Below are 13,476 nucleotides of genomic sequence, written 5' to 3'. Positions count from 1 at the left end.
TCAGAAGGTGAAGCCCTGTAACCTTGGCTGAAGGTCAAAGGTCAAAGAGGAACAATAGAGGTTAGAGAGGATGTGTTTGGGTGACAATAGTCGTCAGCCATCATGGCCGGATCGACTTTAAAACCTGTGTCCTTGTTGACTGTTTCTGCCGTATCATCACAGAAGATGTGTGTGTGGGTGGGTGCATGTGAGTGTGTGCATGTGGGTGTGTGTGAGTGTATGTGCATGTGCATGTGCATGTGTGTATGTATGTGTGTGTGTGTGTGTGTGTGTGTGTGTGTGTGTGTGTGTGTGTGTGTGTGTGTGTGTGTGTGTGTGTGTGTGTAGCGTTTGGAGCCTATACTGAATCTCTGGCTGGCTGCTCTCATTGAGATTTGGCCACTGTCTCAGGGGAAATGTGCATATTATGCACTTACAAATTCTTCAATGTAAAGTTGAATTGTCCATTTGTAATAACTGCAACGTAAACAGTGGCACGTGTATATTAGAGACTGGTGTCTATTTCCATAGGAAATCATTATTACTTAACTACAGGTACCCATATAAGTGGTCAATCATACATATTACAGTAACTCATCCATAAATGCAACATGTACCCCCTCTACCCCTATCTGGTCTAGCCTCTACCTCTAAAATGACCTAATTCACTGCGTGACTGGCAGTGAATTTTGAATCCTTGCCGTCAACAAGAAGGAAATATACCGTAGTTACATTTATTCAATTATCTCCAGATTTCTGAAGTGCTGTTTCCGCTGTCCTTCCCGCCCTGACAGGGGGCGTGTGGCTTGTCACCAGAGGCCGCTGGTCCGGCTAAGTGGATTGTAACTCTGACGTGAAGGAGTGTCTCTATAACAGCCTCAGAGTCTGAAGGATGTGGAGGGAGTTATACAACACTTTGGGCCGGTTTCACAGACAAGGCTTAAGACTAATCCTAGACTAAAAAGCATTGTCAATGGAGATTTTACATTCAAAGTGTGTGATTTAGTCCAGGACTTGTCTTGAGCCTTGTCTGTGAAACCGGCCCTTTGTTTGCGAAGGTTTTCAGCTACGTGCTACATGCTCAAGCTTCTAAACCCAATAAGGCGTTATGGAACAGCTATCATTTGCATGGTAGGGACTTGTGAGAAGATAGATACAGTAGTTTATATACCTACCTAATATATAATATACCTATAACGTTTGAATAGGCATCAACCACTCCATCCATCCTATCATCCAGTGTGCTCCTCTCATCGATAGGAACTCTAACCTTGTGGCCCTGAGGAACACAGGTTGTGGTTGTGGCCCTGAGGAACACAGAAGGTGAAGGTGAGAAAATAATATAATTCTTTCACCATCACCGCCGTGTCCTTCTTTGATGAAAAGAGACAATAGGTCAACACGTTTTCGGTGGGATAAGTGTATGTCTTTTCTGCTGCCTTCAAACCACCACACTCACACACACACACACACACACACACACACACACACACACACCACAGACAGACTTGAGAAACACTAACACACACACACACGTACACACGTACACCCAGTCCCCTGGTGTTTCCCTGCGTTGGCGTCTGACCCCTGATCTTTTCTTTATTCATGCATTCGTTATTTCTCCTCTGGCTAATAGTGGTAACTATCCTCCTAACAAGATCTTACTATTCCCACGCCGGTCCTACACACAACCACACAACCTGTTGTAATATGAGAATTAACACTCATTTAGAAAAAGCTCAATCTGAATTTCTAATTGTGTGATTTATTCCCGAAGAACAACATCTTTTAAATGTCACTGCATTTATTGTGTTCAAAATTCATGTATTGTTAAGCGAACCTGTTCGATAGATCGTTGACTGTCTCTCTCCTAATCTCATGGGGTTGTGACACCACGTCATTGTGCTGCAGGTATAAGGTCAGGGTGGATATTGTTCTTTTAGGTCTGTCTTCATGGCTCCCCGTGACTTCTTCCCTGCAGCCCCATCACGTTGGTTGCCTGGCATACAGATGGGCTGGTTTAGTGGTAACACTCATTCATATTCAGGTGATATTTGCGTTGTCTTTGCTGTAAAGGACTGATAGATACTCTGCCTCGCGTTGCCGTAAACAAAATGGAATATTTCTGATGCAGCTCCTGACTGTTTTTGAAGATGCTCTCTCTCTCTCTCTCTCTCTCTTTCTCTCTCTCTCTCTCTCTCTCTCTCTGTCTGTCTTGTCTGTTTGTATCTCTGTCTCTGTCTCTCTATCTGTCTGTATCTCTTGCTCACTTCATCCATCATATGGATGTTTTAGACTGCCATTGTGTCATAGCATGTCAAATACGCATATCGCACACCAGTGGTGGCTGGTGGAGGTAGAAATCGGAGGATGGGCTCATTGTAATGCATGGAACGGACACACGTGTTTGATACCACTCCTCACTCCTTTCAGTACAATGGGCCGTCCTTGGATTTCTATGTCCACCAGCCTCCACACGCCAGTCACACACTTTTCTAATGGAAATTTCTCCGTTCTAGTCTGAGGTTGCTGTCTCATGGGGGTCCCAGGGAAAATGATTTGACATGAATGATCAAGATTCAAGATTGCTTTATTGTCTGTCACAGAGTGACAGAAATTCTCCTTTGACAGGCTTTGTGCAGTTCATGAATCCGGTTTCCACATTAAAAACACACATAGGTCACACATACAATAAAAACAGACAGATATAACAGTGTTTATAAAATGTAGTGCCTATTTAAGTCCAGTCATTTAAAAATAATAGTAAAAAAAAAAAAAACATCTTCAATGTTTTCCCCTAAAAGTAATTATTTCATAGATATATGAGGCTGGTGGTGGGGTAGAAATCTGAGGTATTTGATAACGTTCCTCATTCCAGGAAATGCCATCACGTCCGGAAGCAGTGTTGAGATAAATGAACTCAGTTGGCCTCCACTCTTCCGCCAGTCTTATTGTTCTTCTCCTCATGCATTACCACACCATTACCACAATTCTACTGAAACAAATTTCCTTCCACTCTTGAAACAGTTCACACAATCTGCCTATATCCCTGATTGCACTAATCAGGGCCTACTGGCACTCCATCAGTCAGGATATGAAACTATTTCATAGATTCACTGAATATAACATGTGTTATAAGCTACTGCATGTTTTGTGAGAAGGAATTGTGTGAAAATGAACTTGATCGAATGGACTAGCCTACTATCTGACTATATGACAAGGGCAGCCAGTGACAACTGTCCGTCATGTTTAATCCATTTGGGACAGAGAGAGTCAGTCAGAGTTATGTGTCTACAGGTGAGTCATCGGATGATATCAGGTTGGACATCGAAGCGGTGGAGGGGAAGGGGTGTGAATGAATGAATGAATGAATGGACTTTATTGTCATTGCTACAGTACAGGTACCAAACAACGAAATTTAGGAGGGGTGGCTCCCCTGGTGTTAGGAAAGGAAAAAAAAAAAAAAAAAACTTTTAGAAAAAGGATAAAATCACAAGAAGGTAAGGAGCTGGTTTACATAAATAAAGGCTATGTACACAATCCACTGTACTATACTGCACAGATAGTCAACTAGGGTTGTCATATCGCACAAAAGTATTTTTTCACGTTATTTAAAGTGTCACAGTTTGCAGGCTTGAAATGTACATGTTTGTGCCTCAGCACTAGCTGCCATACAATCCGTCCAGACTGTCCTGGGCCCAGAACTTAGGCCTTTGCTGTGTTCAGGGCCTTGACGGCCCTGTGGTAGAAGCAGTTCTTCAGTCTGTTTGTCTTAGCGGCCGGGGTCCTGTACCTCCTTTTCGAGGGCAGCCTGATAAAGTGTACGTGCCCAGGGTGGGTCGGGTCCCTGGAGATCTTGGAGGCCTTCCTGAGACAGCGTGTGTTGTACAGCTCTTCCAGAGAGGGGAGGGGGGGGGAGGGGGGGATGTGATGACGTATGGAGCGGAGCATAATCGGCATCAGTGTTCGGCGACTCGTATAAATAACGGAAAGTCCGAGAGGCGGGAAGAAGCGCTCTCTCCCAGACTCCGCCGTGCGACAGGTAGGGCTTTTCAACTTAAGAGTTTATCCGTTGCTTGAAAAAGACTTCTATTTGATACATTTTCGTTAAATGATGGCCTCTTTCGTTCATCGGGAACGACCGACTTGTTTGAGAAGCCTAGTATTTTTAAAATTGTGATTATTTTTTGCCTCACATGATATCTGATAGTTTTTATCATGGTGCTGCTCGATGGACATTTCTTCTGCAGCTGGTTTATGTGTTATAATAGTGAAATAAAAACACATAAAACAAAGGCTTTGTTACAAAATGCTTTCTTGCACTCTATCTAGAGCGTATACCAAGTGCAGTAGCAAGAACACATTTTGGAACTTTCTGACTGCAACAAACGAATGTAGGCTATAATATAGTATAAATAATAGAGTAATATTTTATTTGGGCAGGATAGATACACAATACTTAAAATTATTTTAAGATGGTTATCATTAAATGCTTGCAGATAGTCCACTGCAGATCGATGTGAAGAGACATCCACTGTGCAAGTTCTTTTGGCTACCTCCAATGGATTTTGCTTCATGATTTGGTCTCAAAGTAGAATCAATGTTATTTATTTCGTTCTGTTATTTATGGTAATTAACGAAACTTCTGAAGAGGGACGCTGCGCAGCGCCGGGGGTCTGCTGTGACACAGGTAAGAGGGAGAGCATATTCTCTCCTATGTGTCTGTTTTAGAGCAATCGTCTGTTTGCTTCTTGGACATCACTAAAAGTGTCTAGTTGAAGTGTGAACTCCACTGTCCCCCCCCCCCCCCCCACACCAGGGGAAGCTGCTGGAGGTAGTCAGAAATCGGAGAACGGAATGAGGAATGATACCAGTGGTACCAGTACCATGTTTGATACAATTCCCTATTCAACTCCATGCATTACAATGAGCATGTCCTCAGATATCTACCTCCACCAGCCCCCCCTGCTCCACACTCCCTACCTCTTGATACCACACAAGCATCACCCTCTCTCCCCCATGTAACCTGCCCTTGTCTCTGCTCGTACACTGGTTGGTAACACACACTCCAGGCTATCCCACTCCTCTACTGCCTTCAAACCACTTCACCCACCAACACACACACACATACACACTCCAGGCTATAGGCCAGAGCTACAAATCATGCTGTATAAATATGTGTGATTAATGTATTTTATATTTCTGCAGAGGGCTGTACACTGGACCCAGACTGCCTTGGTGATAGTAAACATTGGCCTGCCGAAGAGCAGAAGGAAACCCTTGGAGCTGCAGCGGGGGATATGCTGCTGCGAATGCTCCACGCCACCAACAGGGGGCGACCTCAGTAATGAAAATTAACCACTGTCCCTGCCTGACATGAGAACCCAATTCACTATACACATCCATACAAACGTTACTGCTGCAAAAAAATAAATAAATGCCACAGACACACAGCTGGAGGAAGTGAGTGAGTAAACTATAAGCTCTAAAATGTATGTTTAAAGTGATTAAGTTGTCTTAATGCTTCAGTTCAAATATGCATCGTACAATCCACTGGATATGGAAAGAATGGAAAGAATTTAAATATGTAGCAAATAAATCTTTACTTGCACTATTGAAGTGTGTGTGTTTCCTAGGTCACATAAAAAAAGAACTGACATGTGGATTCAGTGTGTTCAGCTATTCTATGCCTAAGAAGGACACGTGGATGCAGAAGAATGACCCACAAGCACTCAAGGGATTGTGATATAAAACAGTACCTTTATATTCCTTAATATAAACTAAACAGATATAAAACACTGCCCAGGTTTAACATTTAACATTCCTGTAAACAAAGCATTCCGACAGCTTCCGCCAGTTTCTCTTTCGTATCCTTCAAAAAAGTGACCAACAGTCTGAACATTAACTGCAAACTTCTGCTTCACAGTCAGGGAGGGAGGGAGGTTCTTCAAGTCTTCATCGAAGCAGCGCAACCTTTCATGGCTGAGGAGAGGGAGAGACAACTGCTTACGGGGCCCTACTACTTAATAATAATAATAATAATAAGTAAAACATTTCATAACTTAACGAAGACTTCCTAAAATGGAGGTCTGTGGTTGTAGGTCGGCTGTACCTTGTGTTGCTGTAGTTGCTGTTGCTGTTGTTGTTGTTGTGTGTTTATGTGTAATGCTATGAAGTCTGCTGGTAAAGACGAGGCCTGTGGAAGTGGTAGCCTGTTGTGTACCTCGTGTTGCTGAAGCTGCTGCTTCCCTGAGAGTCTGTCCCACAGCTGCAGCAGCAGACCTCCAGCCTGGGACTCCAACTCCTACAGGAGGGGAGGGGGAGGGGGGAGGAGAGAGACAGAGAGGTGAGGATGGAGGGAGGGAGGGTAGGATGACTCAGAGAGAAGGAGGGAACAAAGGATGACCCAAAAAGGAGGAGAGTGAGCGAAAACAAGAATGACCCAAGAAAGGGAAAGCGAGATAGAAATAGTAGATAATAATCACAATTATAATAGAAATTGTCCAGAAATGAGGTGAGAGGGATAATGTGACGTGCGTACTAACATCTGTCGCACCTCTCTCTCTCTCTCTCTCACCTGTCCGTCTCTGCTGATCTGCACCTTCTTGTTGTCGTTCCAGGGGTTGAGGAGCTGGTGGGCGTACTGGAACGGCAGGCTCTCCTTCCTGATCCACTCCACGCAGAACACCCCCCCCAGCCCAGTGGACCCCCAGTCCTGGCAGCGCTCCTGGCCGATGTCAGACGTCATCCTCGCGTAGCCCTGAGACAAAACAACAACATTTGAGTCTGCGCTCTCGCTCTCTGTCTGATGCACAGTTGTGTGTTGTGTGTGTGTGTTTCTCTCTCTGACAGTCTCTCAAACACACACCTATAAAGTACATGACAACCCCAGACTTTCTAAAGCCTCTTTCACACATAGGTGACGCAATCTGATGTAAATGGACACCTCTCGGAAATGAGAAAGACGTCAAATTCGTCTTGAAAGTTCTTTTGTTTTTTTTTCAGATTTTCGTTTTTTTAGCTAACATTCAACTCGAAGATGTGAAGTACCCACTCGTTATTTTTCCGAACAGTTTTACGTTCATTAAATAAGTGTAATCTATAACACAATGACTTCGTTTCTTGTTGTTTGATGGGGATTCATTATCTTTGATGGGGATTTTCTGTGCTTAGTGATTTCAGGTGTAGCAACTTTCAAATACTCATGTCGTCTTCAATTTGTTTCCGATTTCAATGTATGATGCATCATTTGAAAGCTTACAATCTGTAATTTAAGCACATGTAAAAAACAGAAAAATGATTTCGCCTACAGGTAGCCCTTTTCATTGGGCTGTGTCACATAGTTCCCTGTAATTTCCATGGAATCCCAAGCTGTGTCGACCGGGCATTAATACATGTGGGATGGAGGTATGATATGTGGCAGATAAGGGTGTGTGGCGGTCTCGCGCGCCTGTCTCGTTCCAGCGCGTCAACTCGTATTACCAGTGCTTACCATCACCATGTTCGCTCGCCAACTAAAGCACTTGATTACTGTTGATATAAACATACTATACTAGTCCATAAGCACAGTATGGGAGAACTTGGTGATGAGCATAATACGAGTTATACATATGCGCTCTGCGCTGCGGGCTATGCGCGATGCAAGATAACTGAGAGGAGACGGTGTGTGTGCACTGCTTCTATATCATAAGATGTACATTTGAAGTACAAGTAAGCTAGCTAAGTAAGTAATCTAGCTAACTATGCCTGCTGGTTGCGCGATGCAGGACAGCTGTGAAAGGAGACTGACCAGGCAATGTTCAGGCTTCCGTTCAGACATACCATGACACGGTACTTTCCATGGAATTATACATGGTCTCGACCAGGGTAATTGCCCGAGCGGATTTCCCTGGTCAGACGCATTCAGACATACACCGCCACGGGAAATTGCATGGAATCAACTGGGAAGGCTCGTATGTGTGAAAGGGGCTTAATTCAATGCCTTCCAGATCAAATTCCATCCAGGTCACACAATCTACCAGACACTCTCCTCATGTTCTGGAACATGCTGTACCTGGAAGTGTCCCGAGCCCTGGACAGAGAAGACTAGCAGCACCAGGCTGCCCTCCTGGAAAGCTCTGTTGAGTTTGAGCTCGTTGGAGGGAGTGGTGGACCAGATGCCTTTCTGCTGGGAGATGTCGATGTTCCTCAGTTTACAGCTCTTCATGATGAAGTAACGCACCATTGCACTGCCTTGGCGAGGGGAGAGGGGCTTGGAGCACTAGAGGGTGGGGGGGCCCCGGGTGGAGACGAGGGATGGAAGAAAGGGGAGGGTGAGAGTGAAGAAGTGAGTGAATGGATGGAGGACAGTTTGTGTGGAAATCATTTTCTGTGTACCTTTCCTGAGGAGGTGAGCTGTTATAGGGATTGGTAAAGACCACAGAGTCTGTCTGTGTGTGTGTGTGTGTGTGTGTGTGTGAGTGGGTTGGGTGAGTGAGCATGTGTGTGTGCAGTGTTTCCTCCAGGATATTTCCCATTAGTGGCGGGGCGGTCATCTTTCGCGCGCGTGGTGCGCGCGTTTTTTTCTCCGCGTGCACACGCATAAAACGCGTGCACGCGACACCAATCGTGGTGATTTTAGAGGCAATAGATTATTGTTGCCCCGCGCATATTGCTATGAATAGTTCGAAGCTAGGTGCTTGCACGTTAGGTGCGAGAATGCTCGGTTAACCCATTAGCGGGAACATTATATTTGTTTCACAAAATAGGCTGATTTAATTGACCATGAACACCAGAGACAGACATTACGAATGTTCATTTAAAATACTCTATACTGAGCACTGGTATAAGAACATGAACCAGAGAACAGCAGTAAATGCAATAACCCACAGTCGTCGCTGATGATGTTGCATTTTCGATTAGGATAAGGGATTAAAGGCACCGGCGACGGACTAAAAGAGAAATCCGTTTACCGGCTTTTTACACGCACATGAGTTGTTGTAAGACTCATAAATGTTTCATTTCCACGGCAAAACAAACAATACACAACGAGGGTTTAGTACTACCACCGCATGATACAGCTGCATGTCATAAACTCAAGTAGAACAGCTGAGGAGTCTGAATATGTTTTCAACAAGGCAACAACTCTGCTTCTCACTCCAATTTTAAACTCTGAGAGCGCTGGAGCGCACACTGGGCCCGACGTCATAGAGAAACCGAGTCATTTGATTGGACGAGAGGCATTCCACGAGTGCTGATCGGATTTCCTGAGTGAATTTACGAACGCAGCCGTGCGCCTGTTGTGAGATTCAGTCTCGATTGCAGTGCGAACACAAACGACGAGGTTAATTGCAACATTGTAACATATTGTAAATAACTACCCCTAAATCGTAACGAAATGTTGGTCTGGAAGCGGCCTAAATCTAGCTTCAATCTGCTTTTTTTCTGTTCTCCGGTCATAATAACTCGCTGCCTTTCTGCGCAGCCTGAATCAAAGTGGACTGTCTGAATGGTGGCGGAGGAAATTCTTTGGTGGCGGCCCGCCACGAATAAATGCATATAGAAGAAACACTGGTGTGTGTGTGTGTGTGTACCTTGCCAGAGGAGGTTAGCCGTTATGGGGGCTGATAAAGACTACAGAGTCAGTGTGTGTGTGTGTGTGTGTGTGTGTGTGTGTGTGTGTGTGTGTGTGTGTGTGTGTGTGTGTGTGAGTGAGTGAGTGGGTGGGTGGTTGGGTGGGGTGAGTGAGTGAGTGTGTGTGTGTGTGTGTGTGTGTGAGTGGGTGGGTGGGGTGAGTGAGTGAGTGAGTGAGTGAGTGAGTGAGTGAGTGAGCGTGTGTGGGTGTGTGTGTATGTGTGTACCTTTCCTGAGGAGGTGGGCGAGGGGCTGTTACAGGAGTCAGTGGACTTGGTGGAGGAGTGGTCGTCTGACGAGCGTTTGGAGTGAAGCAAGGGCTTGTCTCTGCTGTGGGAGGGTTTAGGCTGGAGGAGGGCTGGGGACAGCCTGGAGGACCTGGGGGGGGGGGGTTCAATCGACAGTTCAATCGTTTTTAGACTAGGATCTATTCATACAACAAGGGACACAACACTGTGGCATTTCGAAGAGAGAGCCTCAGCCAACGTTGGACCCGGAAACACGTCACGACTTAACAACCGAATAGCCATGTGTGTTTGAGGTCAGGCACAGAGTGAAACCTTGAAGAAGGAGGCAGCTTGGTTGAATCACTCATTAGCATCATGGGGAATCACTCATTAGCATCATGGGGAATCACTCATTAGCATGGGAGTGAGTACGCAACTCTCTTTCTATCGGTTGACGTCCAGCCTATTTGTGGTTGTGTGTGTCTCAGGTCAAGTCTCCTGTTATAGGGAGCTGCTGCCATTCAAACAACTACATTTAGACGACTAGACCATCTTCCTCGTTATTCCTTTCCTCACAATATATATATATTTTTTTTTTTATATTATCATTGGAGACGACAGAGATAAAACATTCAATTCACAGTTGCTCAACGTTCTTTTATCTCTTAACGTTAAGATGTGTTGCTGGCTACCTGTCCGTGCCATGTGGGTGTGTGGGTGCGGGGGAGTCGTCCAGCAGGTCGGCGGTGTCGTTGGAGGCGGGGGTCCGCCTGCTGTTGCTGCTCCTCGAGGAGGCGGCGGTCTGGGGGGGCTCCTCAGAGGACGTGAAGCGCGGCCGCTGGCCGATGCCAGTGGGCTGCTGGAGGCCTGACGACTGCTCCTCCGCACCCAACACCTGGGACAAAACAACACAATGACTGGACATTATTCTATTCTTTTGTTAAATATGTTTTAGGGCATTTCGGCTTTATTGGGATAGAGACACGTAGAGATTGACAGGAAGGATGGGTGAGAGAGAGAGAGAGAGAGAGAGAGAGAGAGAGAGAGAGAGAGAGAGAGAGAGAGAGAGGAGGATTACATGCAGGATATGTCGACGGCCGGAATCGAACCGAGGACCCTGCGATGATATGGCATGCGTGTTAGTGTGCTACGCCACTTACACACCTCTATTATATTTGTAACATCTTTTTTCATCTTGCTGTAACCAAATGGGGCAATAAAGACATTCTGAATTTGAATCTTGAATTCATGTCATTCATGTCAAGGGGGCATTGAGAGAATTAAAAGTGCACTGTATGCTGTTTATACAACTTGAATGTTCACACCTACAAACGTACTGTCCAAACGTGACGCGGTCTGGTCAATTAGTCCGCAAGTCGCTGCGACACAATCGCTAATCAACTAACACAGCTTGTTTTGTGAGACTGCTAACAATGTAAAGTAGTGTTATAATTTACTAGGTAGCAGTGGGGATTACTCACCGAATCCATTGCATTGCAGTATTTTGGCTTGACTAGTGAGTTTGTGTTGTGATTTTCAACAACGCTGAAATGTATTTCCGTGTTTCAAAATAAAATTGGTTGCCGACTTGCAGCCCAAATGACCAAACCGTGTCACAAATATGTGAGACATCCATCCATCCATCCATCCATCCATCCGTCCATCCAACTATCACCCACCGAGACCAGGGCCCTGATGGTGGCCTCGTCCAGCTGGGACCAGGGCGTGAAGGAAGAGCGGATCCACCTCAGGAACAGACCATGCCACTTCTGTCTCAACTCAAACACCAGGCCTGCCATCTGAGAGAGAGATGGAGGAGAGGGGGGAGAAAGAGAGAGGGGGAGAATAGTTTAATAAAATGTCAGAGAGTGAGAGGCAGAGTGAAAGCTGCTTTTCTGATGAAACACCCAGCTGTCTTCAGGGCCCAGTTGTTCAAAACGTTTAATCTGGATCAGAACGAACCTGATTCTTTTTTTGCTATCCAGGATCAGATCGAGCTGACTGATTTCCCCTATACGACTCAAAATCAGCCAGATAGATCTGATCCTGGATAGCAAAAAAGAAGAATCATTCTGATCCAGAATTAAAGTTTTGAACAACTGGGCCCAGGGGTCAATATGACTCCTTTTTCAGACTGAAGGTTGAACTGCTAGCCCTGCTAGCCCGAGTCCTTTCACTATGGCTGAAAAATGTAGATATACACACACCGCTACAAACAGGTCATGTGAGCGCTGCAAAAACAACACACACACACACACACACCTCTCTAAACTCATAACATCTCCCTCACCTCTCTGTCGAGTTTGAAGTTGACCCACTCGTCAATCTTCATCTGGGCCAGGTGAGATGTGGAGCGGTCCTCCTCCTCGCTGTCGCTGCTCTCGTTCACCTCCTCATCTACACAGAGAGAGCAGCGGTAGTGATGGTTACCGGCACATGTATTACCTCATGTATTAGTGGTGGTTACCAGCACATGTATTCCCTAATAGACACGCATTTACATTTTACATTTACATTTTTGGCATTTAGCTAGTACTCTAGCTCGGGCCCGGGGCCACTGATTATCGCCTTTTATCGCCTTCTACTAAAACTTTTTTTTTTCTGGAGAAACTGAGAAACAGTACAAGGGGGGCAATAGAAGTTCTTAGGGACACAGTAGAGGGGAAAGCGGGTGTCTTTAGGAGACGTAGTGGTGAGGGTCAGAAGATGTTTCAGGAGGAGCAGTTAAGATGTAACCTGAAGAGATGGGTCTTCAGTCTACGGCGGAAGATGGGTAGTGACTCTGCCATTCTGACAGCCGTTGGGAGCTCATTCCACCAGCGGGGAGCCAGTGTTGTGAAGAGACGTGATCGGGCAGCCCGACTGCTGTGTAGAGGAGGTGGGGCCAGTCGGCCAGCCGAGGTGGAGGAGCGGAGTGAGCGGGCAGGGGTTTGGGGGGTTACCATTTCCTTCAGGTAGGCAGGGGCTGTCCCTTTAGCTGCCTGGTATGCAAGCACCAGGGTCTTGAATCTGATGCGAGCTGCTATCGGGAGCCAGTGCAGGGTGCGAAGGAGAGGGGTGACATGCGAGTATTTGGGGAGGTTGAATACCAGCCGGGCAGCAGCATTCTGGATGAGCTGCAGAGGTCTAATGGCTGAAGCGGGGAGCCCAGCCAGGAGTACATTGCAGTAATCCAGGCGGGAGATGACCAGTGCCTGGGTCAAGAGTTGCGCTGCCTCTCTGGTAAGGAATGGTCGTATCCTTCTGATGTTGTAGAGGAAGAATCTTCAGGAGCGAGCCGTTGCTGCAATGTTCTCCGCACAGGAAAGTCGGTTATCCAGGATCACTCCAAGGTTCTTGGCTGTCAGGGAGGGGGTTACAGTAGAGTTCTCCACTGTGATGGAGAAGTCTTGGAGAGGGCAGGCTTTCCCGGGAATGAAGAGGAGCTCAGTCTTGTTAAGATTGAGCTTGAGATGGTGGTCAGCCATCCAAGTTGAAATGTCAGCGAGACATGCTGAGATACGGGTTGCCACGTGTACATCAGACGGGGGGAAGGACAGGAAGAGTTGAGTGTCGTCTGCGTAGCTGTGGTAGGAGAGCCCATGTGAAGAGATTACCGAGCCAAGAGACTTGGTGTAGAGGGAGAAGAGTAGGGGCCCTAGGACGGAACCCTGGGGTA

The 13,476-nt window shown here is 46.1% G+C and overlaps 1 pseudogene across 1 annotated transcript in view; it reads right to left on the bottom strand.

Annotated features, from left to right (window-relative positions):
• LOC308150499 (3'-5' RNA helicase YTHDC2-like) overlaps positions 1-13,476 on the bottom strand; it is a 106,201-nt pseudogene continuing 92,725 nt past the window's right edge. Inside the window, exons 24-31 of the transcript in view lie at positions 12,109-12,215; positions 11,498-11,617; positions 10,511-10,713; positions 9,819-9,969; positions 8,033-8,239; positions 6,557-6,739; positions 6,092-6,283; positions 1-27 (exon numbers count right to left, since the gene is read on the bottom strand). The product of the transcript in view is annotated as a 3'-5' RNA helicase YTHDC2-like (transcript). The remainder of the gene's footprint in view (positions 28-6,091; positions 6,284-6,556; positions 6,740-8,032; positions 8,240-9,818; positions 9,970-10,510; positions 10,714-11,497; positions 11,618-12,108; positions 12,216-13,476) is intronic.

The sequence above is a fragment of the Nansenia antarctica genome (genome assembly GCF_963989245.1).
Source record: "Nansenia antarctica genome assembly, chromosome: 2".
Classification (NCBI taxonomy): Eukaryota; Metazoa; Chordata; class Actinopteri; order Argentiniformes; family Microstomatidae; genus Nansenia; species Nansenia antarctica.
Note: the sequence above shows the minus strand (reverse complement) of the source record. Positions and strands in the feature narration are given on the sequence as shown.